We start from the raw sequence: 17,244 nt of genomic DNA on the forward strand, positions 1-17,244 counted from the left end.
TGTGAGGACAGGACATGATTACATAACATGCATGACATGGTAGTTTCCGGTGAAGAATCAATTGCGAGATAACATGAGTATAACCATGCATGGCACTTCTATATTTTTGAACCCAGTATACATTTCCCTGTATTTTCCTCCCAGTTCCAACAGGGACATATCAATGCTATTTCTTGCATTATCCTACTCTTACTCTGAACAATGTTGATCTTACATCAACAATGCCTGTCCTTTTTGATATGATGTAGTGTCCCTATAGTTACTGCCCTTTGTAATCACACCACCTTTGCCAAAAACAGGAAAGCACAACTGGTTCCTCGCTCGATCAGACGACGGCAGAAGACTGATGATCATTCGGACACATGAGCCTAAAAAGTTATATTGCAAAAACCCCACTATATACAAGCACCATGAAATACGTGAGTATCCGGACAGTGGTTGTTACGTGTATGAGCAGGATACCAGCTTGTTGGGGCCTTCAAGATTTTTTAGTTGGAGGCGGGTAAACAACCTTGGTTCACACTCTCTATTTCTCCGACTCAATTATCCGATTAACCAGGAGATCACCGTTGGCAAGGACCTTGATGGCAAAGAGGCTCTATTTGCTATGGAAAACTGTGTCTGCATGGCGAGCCCTAGGAGTTCGGGAGCAAACTCCCCTGATTGTCAACAATACAGCCTGCAGCCAAAAGAAGGTGAGAATGACAAAGGAATCCGGATTAACTTTGATCCTTGGATGTCTCAATTACGAAAGGCAGTGATGTGTTTCAAGCCTTCAGGTTGATAGGTAATTGGGCTGTTGCATCGAAAGGGTGGAGTACTGGTGTCTCCGGATCACTGGTCGCTGAAGCGGGGCTCCAAATTATGATGGTGTTGGATCATCTCTTCGAATGACTTTGTTGTCTTTGCTCCTTGTTCTAGATGGGTAGTTCTTTCTTTTGTTATGCATATTCCTTGTCATTTGGTCATCCTCGTCTATGTTACTCTTACTATGTAATAGTTACCTCTATTTAGAATGCCATTCTCGTCTGGATCACGGGAGTCTGAGCGCTGCAGATGGGTGCGTTTTGGTGGTGTAGCAAGACATCGTACGAACTATCATGTCTTGCTGTTTATGTTAGTAGTAGTCACTGGTCAGTGTTTGAATGTTGTATATATCATTGTTTCGAACTGTTTATTGTCTCAAACTACTGGTGGGATAAATGAGGGCATCACCATTCTCCAGTGTTCAGAGTATATCTCCTTTTTTCAAGTTATATAATTTGAGCTCAGTGTCTTTTCGATGATGTACACTTGTTTGGGCCAGTGAGGTCTTGTTGAATATGGGCCGAGTAGTAACGCAATGCCAAACAGGTCAATTCTGACTCTCAGGCCGGGCTCTCAAAAGATCCTCAAAAAAAGGCCGGGCTCTCCAAAAAAGAAAGAATAAGGACTCTTAGGCTGACATGTGGGCGCCACCGGTGTTTTCGTGTGCTTGAGCGCCGAGAGCATATTTGTGTGTGTTCCAAATTCATGCTACCTTTCCATCCCCAATCTCCTACCCCTCCCCCACCTCTGGAATCTCGATTCCTACTCCGGTTCCCCCAAATCCGCCTCATGTACTCCCTGTACTCAAGCGCACTATCATGTCGCCAGTCAACGAGGATCTCCGAGCTGGAGATCCTGAGGTCTGTCCCGCCTTCGGTCGCTGCATGCTGTCGCTCAACAGTGGCATGGCGGCGCTTGACGACCAGTTTGCTGGCAAAGTGCTAATGGTAGCCATCAACGGCGACCGGCCTCCCGTGTCGCTGGACGACCTTGTCAAAGCTCTTGGCATTGCGCACGGCATCCAAATAAGTGGGTTGCTCGTCGAAGTCTGTCCGCCACCGGCTGATTTCTTCGTCAGGTTCCAAACAACTTTCGACTGCAGTCGTGTGTTCGAATCTTCCCGGCATTTGTTCTGCAATGGCGCGCTGGTGAGCTTTGATCGGTGGCACCCAGGATTGGGCTTGGTGCCCTCTGAGCTTGAGTTTTTAACAAAGCTTACATTCCACGGCATGCCTCTATGTGCTTGGAATAGCGAGTCCATGAATGAGCTTATCAACGACCTTGGAGGTGAGCTCGTACATATGTTTGTTCCTCCAGACAGCTGGGCTTTGATGGTTATGGCATGGATGTGTTGGGGAACGTTGCATAAAATAAAAAATTTCCTAGGTTCACCAAGATCAATCTACGAGTTCATCCAGCAACGAGAGAGAGGAGTGCATCTACATAACCTTGTAGATCGTGAGCGGAAGCGTTCAAGAGAATGGGGTTGAGGGAGTCGTACTCGTCGTGATCCAAATCACCGGAGATCCTAGCGCCAAACGAACGGCACATCCGCGTTCAACACATGTGCGGTCAGCGTGACGTCTCCTCCTTGATCCAGCAAGGGGGAAGGAGAGATTGATGAAGATCCAGCAGCATGACGGCGTGGTCGTGGTGCAGCAGGGATCCGGCAGGGCTTCGCCAAGCGTCTGCGGGAGGGAGAGGTGTAGCAAGGGGGAAGGGAGGCGCCAAGTGCAAGGGTGTGGCTGCCCTCCCTCCCCCCTCTTTATATAGGGTCCCCAAGGGGGGGCGCCGGCCCTAGGAGATGGGACTCCTAGGGGGGGCGGCAGCCAAGGGGGGTGCCTTGCCCCCCAAGGCAAGTGGAGGCGCCCCCTCCCCTAGGGTTCCCAACCCTAGGCGCAGGAGGGGCCCAAGGGGGGTGCACCAGCCCACCAGGGGCTGGTCCCCTCCCCACTTCAGCCCACGGGGCCCTCCGGGATAGGTGGCCTCACCCGATGGACCCCCGGGACCCTTCCAGTGGTCCCGGTACAATACCGGTGACCCCCAAAACTTTCCCGATGGCCGAAACAACACTTCCTATATATAATTCTTCACCTACGGACCATTCCGGAACTCCTCGTGACATCCGGGGTCTCATCTGGGACTCCGAAAAACTTTTGGGTTACTGCATATTCATATCTCTACAACCCTAGCGTCACCGAACCTTAAGTGTGTAGACCCTACGGGTTCGGGAGATATGCAGACATGACCGAGACGCCTCTCCGGTCAATAACCAACAGCGGGATCTGGATACCCATGTTGGCTCCCACATACTCCTCGGTGATCTCATCAGATGAACCACGATGTCGAGGATTCAATTAACCCCGTATACAATTCCCTTTGTCAATGGGTACGTTACTTGCCCGAGACTCGATCGTCGGTATCCCAATACCTCGTTTAATCTCATAACCGGCAAGTCACTTTACTCGTACCATAATGCATGATCCCGTGACCAGACACTTGGTCACATTGAGCTCATTAAGATGATGCATTACCGAGTGGGCCCAGAGATACCTCTCCGTCATACGGAGTGACAAATCCCAGTCTCGATTCGTGCCAACCCAACAGACACTTTCGGAGATACCCGTAGTGCACCTTTATAGTCACCCAGTTACGTTGTGACGTTTGGCACACCCAAAGCACTCCTACGGTATCCGGGAATTGCACAATCTCATGGTCTAAGGAAATGATACTTGACAATTGGAAAAGCTCTAGCTAAACGAACTACACGATCTTTGAGCTATGCTTAGAATTGGGTCTTATCCATCACATCATTCTCCTAATGATGTGATCCCGTTATCAATGATATCCAATGCCCATAGTCAGGAAACCATGACTATCTGTTGATCAACGAGCTAGTCAACTAGAGGCTTACCAGGGACATGTTGTGGTCTATGTATTCACACGTGTATTACGATTTCCGGATAACACAGTTATAGCATGAATAATAGACAATTATCATGACCAAAGAAATATAATAATAACCATTTTATTATTGCCTCTAGGGCATATTTCCAACAGTCTCCCTCTTGCACTAGAGTGAATATTCTAGTTACATTGTGATGAATCGAACACCCATTGTGTTCTGGTGTTGATCATGTTTTGCCATAGGGAGAGGTTTAGTCAACGGATCTGCTACATTCAGATCCGTATGTACTTTACAAATATCTATGTCTCCATCTTGAACATTTTCACGTATGGAGTTGAAGTGACGCTTGATGTGCCTGGTCTTCTTGTGAAACCAAGGCTCCTCGGCAAGTGCAATAGCTCCAATGTTGTCACAGAAGAGTGTGACCGGCCCCGACGCATTGGTTATGACTCCTAGGTCGATGATGAACTCCTTCACCCAGATAGCTTCATGTGCTGCCTCCGAGGCTGCCATGTACTCCGCTTCACATGTAGAGCCCGCCACGACGCTCTGCTTCCAACTGCACCAGCTTACTGCCCCACCATTCAAAATATACATGTATCCGGTTTGTGACTTCGAGTCATCCAGATCTATGTCGAAGCTAGCATCGACGTAACCCTTTACGACGAGCTCTTCATCACCTCCATATACGAGAAACATGTCCTTAGTCCTTTTCAGGTACTTAAGGATGTTCTTGACCGCTGTCCAGTGTTCATTGCCAGGATTACTTTGGTACCTTCCTACCAAACTTACGGCAAGATTTATATCAGGTCTGGTACAGGTCATGGCATACATGATAGACCCTATGGCTGAGGCATAGGGAATGACACTCATATCTTCTTTATCTTCTGCCGTGGTCGGGCATTGAGCCGAACTCAATTTCACACCTTGCAACACAGGCAAGAACCCCTTCTTGGACTGATCCATATTGAACTTCTTCAATATCTTATCAAGGTGTGTGCTTTGTGAAAGACCTATAGGCGTCTCAATCTATCTCTATAGATTTTGATGCCTAATATGTAAGCAGCTTCTCCAAGGTCCTTCATTGAAAAACACTTATTCAAGTAGGCCTTTATGCTGTCCAAAAGTTCTATATCATTTCCATCAAAAGTATGTCATCCACATATAATATGAGAAATGCTACAGAGCTCCCACTCACTTTCTTGTAAATGCAGGCTTCTCCATAAGTCTGCATAAACCCAAACGCTTTAATCATCTCATTAAAGCGAATGTTCCAACTCCGAGATGCTTGCACCAGCCCATAGATGCAGCGCTGGAGATTGCATACCTTGTTAGCATTCTTAGGGTCGACAAAACCTTCCGGCTGCATCATATACAGTTCTTCCTTAAGGTGACCATTAAGGAAAGCCGTTTTGACGTCCATTTTCCATATCTCATAATCATAGTATGCGGAAATTGCTAACATGATTCAGACGGACTTCAGCTTCGCTACGGGAGAAAAAGTCTCATCGTAGTCAATCCCTTGAACTTGTTGATAGACAAGTCGAGTTTTATATATGGTGACATTACCATCTGCGTCCGTCTTCTTCTTAAAGATCCATTTGTTTTCTATCGCTCGCCGATCATCGTGCAAGTCTGTCAAAGTCCATACTTCGTTTTCATACATGGATCCTATCTCGGATTGCATGGCTTCAAGCCATTTGTTGGAATCTAGGCCCGCCATTGCTTCTTCATAGTTCGAAGGTTCACCGTTGTCTAACAACATGATTTCCAAGACAGGGTTGTCGTACCACTAGAGCGCGGAACGTGTCCTTGTGGACCTTCGAAGTTCAGTAGGAGCTTGATCTGAAGTATCTTGATCACCATCATTAACTTCCTCTCTTGTCGGTGCTGGCACCACAGGAACACCTTCCAGAGTCGCGCTACTTACCGTTTCAAGAGGTAGTACTTCATCAACCTCTACTTTCCTCCCACTTAATTCTTTCGAGAGAAACTCTTTCTCCAGAAAGGACCCGTTCTTGGCAACAAAGATCTTGCCTTTGGATCTTAAGTAGAAAGTATACCCTATGGTTTCCTTAGGGTATCCTATGAATACGCATTTTTCCGACTTGGGTTCGAGCTTCTCAGGTTGAAGTTTCTTGACATAAGCATCGCATCCCCAAACTTTTAGAAACGACAACTTAGGTTTCTTCCCAAACCATAATTCATACGGTGTCGTCTCAACGGATTTAGACGGTGCCCTATTTAAAGTGAATGTAGCTGTCTCTAGGGCGTATCCCCAAAATGATAGCGGTAAATCAGTAAGTGACATCATAGATCGCACGATATCCAATAGAGTGCGATTACGACGTTTGGACACACCATTTCGCTGAGGTGTTCCAGGCGGCGTGAGTTGTGAAACGATTCCACATTTCCTTAAGTGCGTACCAAATTCGTGACTTAAATACTCTCCCCCACGATCTGATCATAGGAACTTTATCTTTCGGTCACGTTGATTCTCTACCTCATTCTGAAATTCCTTGAACTTTTCAAAGGTCTGAGACTTGTGTTTCATCAAGTAGACATACCCATATCTACTCAAGTCATCCATGAGAGTGAGAACATAACGATATCCTCCGCGAGCCTCAACGCTCATTGGACCACACATCAGTATGTATGATTTCCAATAAGTTGGTTGCTTGCTCCATTGTTCCGGAGAACGGAGTCTTGGTCATCTTGCCCATGAGGCATGGCTCGCATGTGTCAAACGATTCATAATCTAGAGACTCTAAAAGTCCATCAGCATGGAGCTTCTTCATGCGCTTGACACTAATGTCACCAAGGCGGCAGTGCCACAAGTATGTGGGACTATCGTTATCAACCTTACATCTTTTGGTATTCACACTATGAATATGTGTAACATTACGCTCGAGATTCATTAAGAATAAACCATTCACCAGCGGGGCATGACCATAAAACATATCTCATATAAATAGAACAACCATTATTCTCGGATTTAAATGAGTAGCCATCTCGAATTAAATGAGATCCTGATACAATGTTCATGCTCAAAGCTGGTACTAAATAACAATTATTGAGGTTTAAAACTAATCCCATAGGTAAAGATAGAGGTAGTGTGCCGACGGGGATCACATCGACCTTGGAACCATTCCCGACGTGCATCGTCACCTCGTCCTTCGCCAGTCTCCGCTTATTCCGCAGCTCCTGCTTTGAGTTACAAATATGAGCAACCGCACCGGTATCAAATACCCAAGAGCTACTACGAGTACTGGTAAGGTACACATCAATTACATGTATATCACATATACCTTTGGTTTTGCCGGCCTTCTTGTCCGCTAAGTACTTGGGGCAGTTCCGCTTCCAGTGACCACTTCCCTTGCAATAAAAGCACTCAGTCTCAGGCTTGGGTCCATTGCTTGACTTCTTCCTAGCAACTGGCTTACCAGGCGCGGCAACTTCCTTGCCGTCCTTCTTGAAGTTCTTATTTCCTTTGCCTTTCTGAACTTAGTGGTTTTATTCACCATCAACACTTGAAGTTCCTTTTTGATCTCTACCTCTGCTGATTTCAGCATTGAATATACCTCAGGAATGGTCTTTTCCATCCCCTGCATATTGAAGTTCATCACAAAGCTCTTGTAGCTTGGTGGGAGCGACTGGAGGATTCTGTCAAATGACCGCGTCATCCGGGAGATTAACTCCCAGCTGAGTCAAGCGGTTGTGCAACCCAGACATCTTGAGTATGGGCTCACTAATAGAACTGTTTTCCTCCATCTTACAGCTAAAGAACTTGTCGGAGACTTCATATCTCTCGACCCGGGCATGAGCTTAGAAAACCATTTTCAGCTCCTCGAACATCTCATATGCTCCGTGTTGCTCAAAACGCTTTTGGAGCCCCGGTTCTAAGCTGTAAAGCATGCCGCACTGAACGAGGGAGTAATCATCAACACGAGACTGCCAAGCGTTCATAACGTCTTGGTTCTCTGGGATTGGTGCTTCACCTAGCGGCGCATCTAGGACATAATCTTTCTTGGCTGCTATGAGGATGATCCTCAGGTTCCGGACCCAGTCCGTATAGTTGCTGCCATCGTCTTTCAGCTTGGTTTTCTCTAGGAATGCGTTGAAGTTCAGGTGGACATGAGCATTGGCCATTTGATCTACAAGACATTTTGCAAAGGTTTTAGACTAAGTTCATGATAATTAAGTTCATCTAATCAAATTATTCAATGAACTCCCACTGAGACAGACATCCCTCTAGTCATCTAACTGAAACATGATCCGAGTCAACTAGGCCGTGTTCGATCATCACGTGAGACGGACTAGCTAACATCAGTGAACATATTCATGTTGATTGTATCTACTATACGACTCATGCTCGACCTTTCGGTCTTCCGTGTTCCGAGGCCATGTCTGTACATGCTAGGCTCGTCAAGTCAACCTAAGTGTATTGCGTGTGTAAATCTGGCTTACACCCGTTGTATTCGAACGTTAGGATCTATCACACCCGATCATCACATGGTTCTTCGAAACAACGAACCTTCGCAATGGTGCACAGTTAGGGGGAACACTTTTCTTGAAATTATTATGAGGGATCATCTTACTTACTATCGTCGTTCTAAGTAAACAAGATGAAAAACATGATAAACATCACATGCAATCAAATAGTGACATGATATGGCCAATATCACATAGCTCCTTTGATCTCCATCTTCGGGGCTCCATGATCATCTTTGTCACCGGCATGACACCATGATCTCCGTCATCGTGTCTCCATGAAGTTGCTCGCCAACTATTACTTCTACTACTATGGCTAACGCGTTTAGCAATAAAGTAAAGTAATTTACATGGCATTTCTCAATCACACGTAGGTCATACAAAAAATAAAGACAACTCCTATGGATCCTGCCGGTTGTCATACTCATCGACATGCAAGTCGTGATTCCTATTACAAGAACATGATCTCATACATCACATATATATCATTCATCATTCATCACAACTTTTGGCCATACCATATCACAAAACACTTGCTGCAAAAACAAGTTAGACGTCCTCTAATTGTTGTTGCAAGTTTTTACGTGGCTTCTATAGGTGATCTAGCAAGAACGTTTTCTTACCTACGTTAAAGCCACAACGTGATTTGTCAACTTCTATTTACCCTTCATAAGGACCCTTTTCATCGAATCCGCTCCAACTAAAGTGGGAGAGACAGACACCCGCTAGCCACCTTATGCAACTAGTGCATGTCAGTCGGTGGAACATGTCTCACGTAAGCGTACGTGTAAGGTCGTGTCACACCGTGCATTTTGTAACATTTCATTTTCATTATTAAAGCATGAAAATTTGGACCAACAAAAACTTTTTGCATTTTTTTTGGCTTTTATTTGGAGTTGGTTTCTCTCTGTGTTTCTTTCAAGTGCTTCTTGAAGTCAACTACTCTGCCCTCTATATTCCACCTCCTTACCCCAAGCTCCTGACCAATGACCATGCCATGTGAATAGTGCTATATGGAGTTTTCTTACAAAGATAATTTGGCCAGAAAGTATTTTCTAAAATTAGTTTTCCAAAAACCCCTGAATTGAGGTTTGCACTACAAGTACTTGATTAAGGGCAGTAAAAATCTTTCCAAAAATATATTAGACTCCTATTAGATATAGGATGCCCAGGAACCACAAAAATATAATTTTAAAAGTTACTGTTCTATTTTATTTAAAGGCTTTTTCTTAAGGCCAGAAATGGTCTTTAATAGGAAAAAATTACTTTACTGTTTCAAAAATATTTGACAAAATTTAGGGAAACTCATAGGACATATATTGTCCATATATAAGAGTTTCAACACCTGGTCATGCTCAAAATATTGGTCAAATCCCTCTAAAACCCTTTCTGGATATTTCAAGCTTTTGAAATATTTACAAAGGAAATATTCTCCAGAAATTCCAGGAAAATTCCATCATGTCACATATGACATATTAGATGATCTTGCCAAGTCTCATGACTTGGAGAACAAGATAACACCATCAAAACCCCTCAAAACTATCTCTGTCCATTCTGAAGTTTGATCAACTTTACAATGCCAAGTATGTCCAAATGTGCTCAAACTTGGTGGACATGCTTCATTGGTCTAATGATGCATCTGGACCAAATGGCACAGGTTGGAGAATAGGAAGTCTTGGTCAAAGTGCCTCAAAACCCTCTCTGACCAGAATCAAGTTTGAACTACTTTGCACTACCAACTTTTTCTCCAGGACCCCAACTTTGGTGAGCCTGATCATGTGACGAAATAAGGCTACCACACCAAGTGGCACATCAAGGAGAAATGATTTACTCCACTGGATCTACACAAATCCATTTCTGCCCATTTCTAGGGTTTGCAAAAGTTGCATTGGCAACTTTGTCCAAATAAGCTCAAAATGGGTGGAAGGCCCTAAATATATGTGACATTTCACCCCTTGGAGTATCTTGGCCAGTGGGAGTCATTAGCTTACCCAAAACTCCATCAAACACCTTCTGGCAAAATACTAAAAAGCCTATTTTTGCCACTTTCACTAATCTCCTTGAGTTCATCTTTTTGCCACAACCCCTCCTCACTCCCCTCTGTCACTTAGACACTTTTCTACCCGAGGAAGCAATGTGGAGGAAGGAGGGAATCACGTTTGTCCTCTCTGGACAACAGCTTCCCTTCTCTCTCCCAGCCTCTCTCTCTCCCCTCTGCACCCCAGAGCATCCCAGGCTCTTTCCAGGTTTTGCCCCCTTCCACTGTAGCCTCCAGACAGAAAAGGACGCGCGCGCGACGCGGAAAACCCGCGGATGCCGGCCAAAGTCGCGCTCTGGAGCGCCTGCCAGAGCGCCGACCGTTGACACCGCGCCTCCCGACCGCCTCGTGCCTTCCCATCGCGCCAGTTGATGTGTCTTGACGTCTGCGACACGCCGCCGTGCCGTCCCCATTGTCTCCCCCGCTCTCTCTCCTCCTCCCTGGCGCCCTACTCCATCCCCACGAGTGCCGTGGACAGCTCCAACCTCTCTCCAACGGCTTCCAGAGCCGATCCCGCGGGCACCCGTAGGCCACGCCCACGGTGAACCGCGGCCAGCCTATATAAGGCGCTCCCGAGCCCTCCTCTTCCTCCCTGTCGCCCCTCCACACACCCAATCCACCCCCGGAACCACCCACTCCTCTCCAGAGCCGCCCGAGCTCGAGATCGAGCTCGAGCTCCGCTGCCTCGGGTCGCCGTCGATCTGCGGGTACAGGCCTCCTCCGCTCCTTTTCTCTCTCGAACTGGACTCCCCTCGCCTCACTGATGCTTTCCCCTCTCTTTCCCCCTCGTTTTGCAGCCGGAAACGGCCGGAACCACCGGCGCCCGAAGCACCTCCGCCGCGGGACCTCGTCGCCGGCGAAGCAGGCCACCCCGGCGACCGTCTCCACCACCACCAGAACCGCGACTCGCTCCTGAGTCCAACGGTAGCCTCCGCGCCCCTTCCCGTGCCCTGTATCGCCGCCGGCGAGCTCGCCGTCGCCTCTGGCCGGAGGTAGACGACGGCCGCCGTGGGGCCGGCCCGTCAGCCACACGCCCTGACGGGTGGGATCCACCCGTCAGGTTTAAAACGTGCGCGCACGCGCGCACCGATCCGCCGTCGGCTGAAGGCGTATTCAGCCTTTACGCCTTCGATGTGGCGGCCGCGTGGGCTGGGTTTCCCCCCCCCCTGGGCCTGCTGCTGCTGTGGCCTCTCTGGCCCAGTGGCACAGCGCCGTTTCTCTTTTTCCTTTTCTGTATTATTTCCAAAAATTCCACAGGACAGAATATTAATCCAAATGCATTGATTCCAATTTCTAAATTCCTAGAATATTGCAACGTATTTAATGGTGCAACTTTCATTCAAATCCAACCACCTTTTATTCTCTGTAAATATTTAAATGTGGTTTTTAGCATTTAAATAGGCCTTTGAAAATCCATAACTCCTATTTTGCTGCTCCAAAACCAAAACCAAAAGTTGTCCCCTTCCTAGCTTTCCTCTTAGTATTTTACAAAAATAAGTTGACATTTTTGTGAGCACTTTGACTTTTCTGTTTTTATTATTGTCTTATTTTTCCCGTTGTTTTCTTGCGACGTTAGATCCCGTGTTTGACGAGGTAGCTGAGGAAGAAGGAGGAGCAGAGCCTGAAGACTTTGAAGATCAAGCCAACCAAGGCAAGCAGCCCTTTGACCATGACTATGATACCCCTTTTATATGCATGTCATTTTTAGCTCTTTATTATCGATGCATCGGAATCATGATGAGATGGTGAACCACGTGGGTTGGTTACCACGATTACTTCCTCGTTGACACTTGCAGTGTGCCTGGCCCTACCTTCTTATGAGGGTTATGCCGGTGGGAGTAGATAGGATGCAAATGTAGATGCTACGCAAATGGGGTGGGTTTGTGCATGGTGAAGGAGGCAATGTGATTTCAAAAGTCTTTTCGAAAACCCCGTCGGGTGCCACCTATGCCCGAGGGAGATGATGAGATGGGTGACCACTTGATGACGAAGTGGTGTGCCAAGGAAGGTGTGTGTTGTTTTCAAAACGGATTGGTCGGAGTTGCGACCGTTATTCCAACCTTACATGCGCGACCACTCTACCCTTATATGGGAAAGGGCATTATTGAGTACCTAGACCGATACTAGCTTGGAGCCCGCATTACTAGTGACGGGGGAGAGTTGGTGCTCTCTCTTGGGACGGGGTCGTGCCAGGTAGGGCGGCCATGACTGTTTTCACAGGGCACCGGAGACACCGTTGGTACCCCGTGCTTGTGGTATGTGATGAAAATGGGAGCGAGGCTCCACAACTTTATGATGTGAAATGTTCGGCACGGGGGTTACTACCAATCGAGTGGACTCCATGTTAGTGTCGTCTAGGGAAAGGTAGTGATCGGGTGCTTACCCCGGGTACTTGAGGTACCGCGGGTCGTGGATGACACGGAAGTTCCCCGGATCTAGTGGGTAAAGTGTGCAACCTCTGCAGAGTGTAAAACTATTCGAATAGCCGTGTCCACGGTCAAGGACAGTTGGGTAACCGCTCTTGGGCTACGTCCACTTGTTTTCAAACCCGGTGTGTGTGTGAGATGATGGTGTTGTCTTGGATCAAGTCAGAGGACTTGACACGATTGAGATGGGTTGGTGCCCTCTCTGTTTATGATAAATGGGTTGGTGCCCCTTTCTATTTATGTTGATATCTGTGACCAGATCTTATGTTTACTTGAATTCTCTTGATGCATGCTTTATAGGATGTTGAACATGTCCTGCACTCAAAACTAGCTTTATGCAAAACTTTACCTATGTCATGCATTACTGTACCTTGAACCAAATCATGGGTTGCTTGCGAGTACATTCAAAGTACTCATTGGCTTGCCACTGGTTATTTAATTGACCAGGCATGGGAGAACCGGAGTTCGAAGAAGAGTTCTTTGGAGACGATCATGCGAACTAGGACGTTCCCAGTCAGATTGCCTGTAGGGTTAAGGCAGATGGCATGGGTTCTACTTATCGACGACGATTTCCGCTGCTATGTTTCATTTGATGTTCAGCCCTTAAGGCTTTATCGATGTAAGACTTGACCATGTTGGTCACTGTTTGTGTAAGACGGTATGTATGGATGTAAGACTCTTGTTATTCAGCTTCTGTGTGTTCAGTGAGCATTGATCTCTGGGATCACTGTACACGTGCATTCGGTGATCACGACTTGCGAGTCGGGGTCCCCACAGAGCTGGTATCAGAGCCATCCTGACTGTAGGAACCCTTAGTTAGCATGGACGTTAGTTAGAGCGAGACTATCCACCAGGTTACCCATATACCTATGTTTATGTTAGTATCCCAAACATAGGTCACATTCCTTTATTGACCCTTTCCCTTCCACTTTTTGTAGATGGCCGCCGTACCCGAGGACTTCCTGACCACTGGGTTCCCTGTGCTTCTTGAGGATAGCCTCAGGAAGTGCCAGTTCACTCGAGTCCCCACCTTCTCCTACCACGAGCACTGGGTCGACAGCACCAAGAGGGAGTATCACGTGGAGGTAGTCGTGAGGGCGAATGACGCCCCGACGAGCTGGTTCTTTGAGGGACCCCAGATGGCGACACTGCTTCTCGCCGTGGAGACTGCTGCCCTCAAGGCGCTGACTCGCCTCCGGGATCTCCTGCCAGAGATGGCGAGAGAGCCAGCCACTCGTTACCTGCCTTATCGTAAGGAAGGTGATGACGAGAGCAGCGCACCAGCACCACCCTTGGACGAGGGACTTTCTCTCTGCTTCCAGACCTACTTCAGCTTGTGTGCCGACAGTCTGGCACAACACCTGGCCTCGGAGTCGACGGAGCTTCGGAAGGAACTCCGCGAGACCAAGGAGCTCCTCCGCATAGTTCAGATGAAGGCAGACAGGATCAAGAAGGATGGAGCGCCCCCTGGACAGCCCGCAGTAGCGTATCGAGGCGGACGACCCCCACAGGTCGCACATGCCGAGGGACCACCTCAGCCACGCCGTATGACGGCAAAGGAGTACCGCTCCCTCAACGAGGTTACAATCAAGAACAAGTACCCACTTCCCAAGATTGAAGATCTGTTTGATCAACTCAATGGGGCCAAGGTGTTCTCCAAGATCGACCTCAGATCTGGGTACTACCAACTGAAGATCAGACCCCAAGATATTCCGAAGACGGCATTCGTAACCAGATATGGCCTGTATGAATGCACGGTCATGTCCTTTGGGTTGACCAATGCCCCAGCTTACTTCATGTATCTCATGAATAAGGTCTTCATGGAATATTTGGACAAGTTCGTCGTCGTCTTCATTGATGACATTCTTGTCTTCTCGAAGTCGGAAGAAGAGCACGAGCAACACTTGAGGATGGTCCTAGACAAGCTTCGAGAGCACCAACTGTATGCCAAGTTCAGCAAGTGTGAATTCTGGCTGCGTGAAGTTGGATTTCTGGGACATGTTCTAACAGAAGAGGGATTGTCAGTCGACCCTGCCAAGATAGAAGCCGTGACTGGATGGCAATCCCCGAGCAATGTGAAGGAAGTCAGAAGCTTCCTTGGACTCGCGGGATATTACCGCAAGTTCGTTGAAGGATTCTCAAGCATTGCCCGACCCATGACTCAGCTCTTGAAGAAGGACAAGAAGTTCGAATGGACGCCGAAGTGCGAAGAAAGCTTCCAGGAGCTGAAGAAGAGGCTAACCACCGCTCCAGTTCTGGCCACACCAGATATACACAAGGAGTTTGTGATATATTGTGATGCGTCAAGAATCGGACTGGGGGGTGTTCTGATGCAAGAAGGCAGAGTCGTGGCCTACCTTTCAAGGCAGCTACGACCTCACGAAGAGAACTACGCTACTCATGACCTTGAGCTAGCAGCAGTGGTTCATGCCCTGAAGACTTGGCGACATTACCTCTTGGGGAAGCGATGTGAGGTATACACGGATCACAAAAGTCTGAAGTATATTTTCACTCAGAGGGAATTGAACATGAGGCAGAGAAGATGGCTAGAGTTGATAAAGGATTATGACCTCAGTGTTCAATACCACCCTGGAAAGGCTAATGTGGTAGCAGACGCGTTGAGCAGGAAGGCTTGCTCCTTGAATGCTATGCTAAAGCACAAGCTACTCGCCTTGTATGAAGAACTTGAAAGCTTCGGGTTGGAACTGGTTGCACCAGGATTCTTGGCCAGCCTCGAAGTTAAGCCTACCTTGATGGATGATATCAAGAAAGCTCAGAAGGGGCATGAGAGTATTGAAGGCATCAAGAGGAAGATCAAGGCAGGCAAAGCCTCAGGATTCTCAGAAGATGAGGAAGGAATTGTGTGGTTTGGGAATCGCATCTGCGTGCCCAACAAGGTTGAGCTCGAGAACCTGATCTTGCAAGAAGCTCATGACAGCCCATATTCCATCCACCCTGGAGGCACCAAGATGTATCAAGACCTGAAGGAAAGATTTTGGTGGCACGGGATGAAAAGGGATATTGCCACCTATGTTGCAAAATGCGACGTATGCCAGAGAGTCAAAGCTGAGCATCAGCGACCCGCTGGATTGTTGCAACCCCTTAAGGTGCCTGAATGGAAGTGGGACAGAGTCGGGATGGACTTCATCACCGGTTTACCCAGGTCAAGCAAGGGACATGACTCAATATGGGTCATCGTTGACCATTTGACCAAGGTGGCCCACTTCATTCCTGTCAAGACGACCTACAAGGGGAACCAGTTAGCCAGTCTCTACATCAACCGAATCGTGAGCCTTCATGGTGTTCCCAAGGAGATTGTGTCAGATCGAGGAACCCAGTTCACCTCAAGGTTTTGGAAGAAATTCCAGGAGGCTATGGGGACCAAGTTGTCCTTCAGCACTGCTTTCCACCCACAGACCGGAGGTCAGACCGAGCGAGTGAATCAAATACTCGAAGACATGCTCCGAGCCTGTGTCTTAGCTTATGGAGCTAAGTGGGAAGATTGCCTCCCTTTCGCCGAGTTCTCTTACAACAACAGTTATCAGGCCAGCCTTCAGATGGCACCATTTGAAGTGTTATACGGGCGGAAGTGCCGTACACCTCTCAACTGGTCGGAGACCGGAGAAGGACTCATCTTTGGGCCTGATATCCTTCGTGAAGCAGAAGAGCAAGTCCAGCTTGTCAGATAGCGTCTGAAGTCTGCCAAGTCAAGGCAGAAGAGCTATGCGGACTCACGTCGCAGAGACATAAACTTCCGAGTTGGAGACCATGTCTATCTCCGGGTCACCCCTCTCAAAGGAGCCCAGCGCTTTCATGTCAGGGGAAAGCTCGCTCCGAGATACATTGGGCCCTTCAAGATCACTGAGCGACGAGGGGAGGTGGCTTACCAGTTGGAACTTCCACCTGAACTTTCTGATGTGCACAACGTGTTCCACGTGTCACAACTCCGGAAGTGTCTCCAAGTTCCAGACAAGCCCGACCTCTACAAGGACGTCAATCATCAAGCCATTGATCTTCAACCTGATTTGACTTATCGTGAGCGGCCCATCTGCATTCTGGATGAGGCTGAACGACGCACTCGAAGCCGCACCATCAAGTACTTCAAGGTCCAATGGAGCAACCACACTGAAGCAGAAGCAACTTGGGAGCGTGAAGACTACCTTAGATCCGAATTTCCGTATCTCTTTTAAGCCTAGTTTAGAAATCTCGGGGACGAGATTCTTGTAAGGGGGGTAGGTCTGTCACACCGTGCATTTTGTAACATTTCATTTTCATTATTAAAGCATGAAAATTTGGACCAACAAAAACTTTTTGCATTTTTTTTTGGCTTTTTTTTGGAGTTGGTTTCTCTCTGTGTTTCTTTCAAGTGCTTCTTGAAGTCAACTACTCTGCCCTCTATATTCCACCTCCTTACCCCAAGCTCCTGACCAATGACCATGCCATGTGAATAGTGCTATATGGAGTTTTCTAACAAAGATAATTTGGCCAGAAAGTATTTTCTAAAATTAGTTTTCCAAAAACCCCTGAATTGAGGTTTGCACTACAAGTACTTGATTAAGGGCAGTAAAAATCTT

Source organism: Triticum dicoccoides, chromosome 6B (genome assembly GCF_002162155.2).
Source record: "Triticum dicoccoides isolate Atlit2015 ecotype Zavitan chromosome 6B, WEW_v2.0, whole genome shotgun sequence".
NCBI lineage: Eukaryota > Viridiplantae > Streptophyta > Magnoliopsida > Poales > Poaceae > Triticum > Triticum dicoccoides.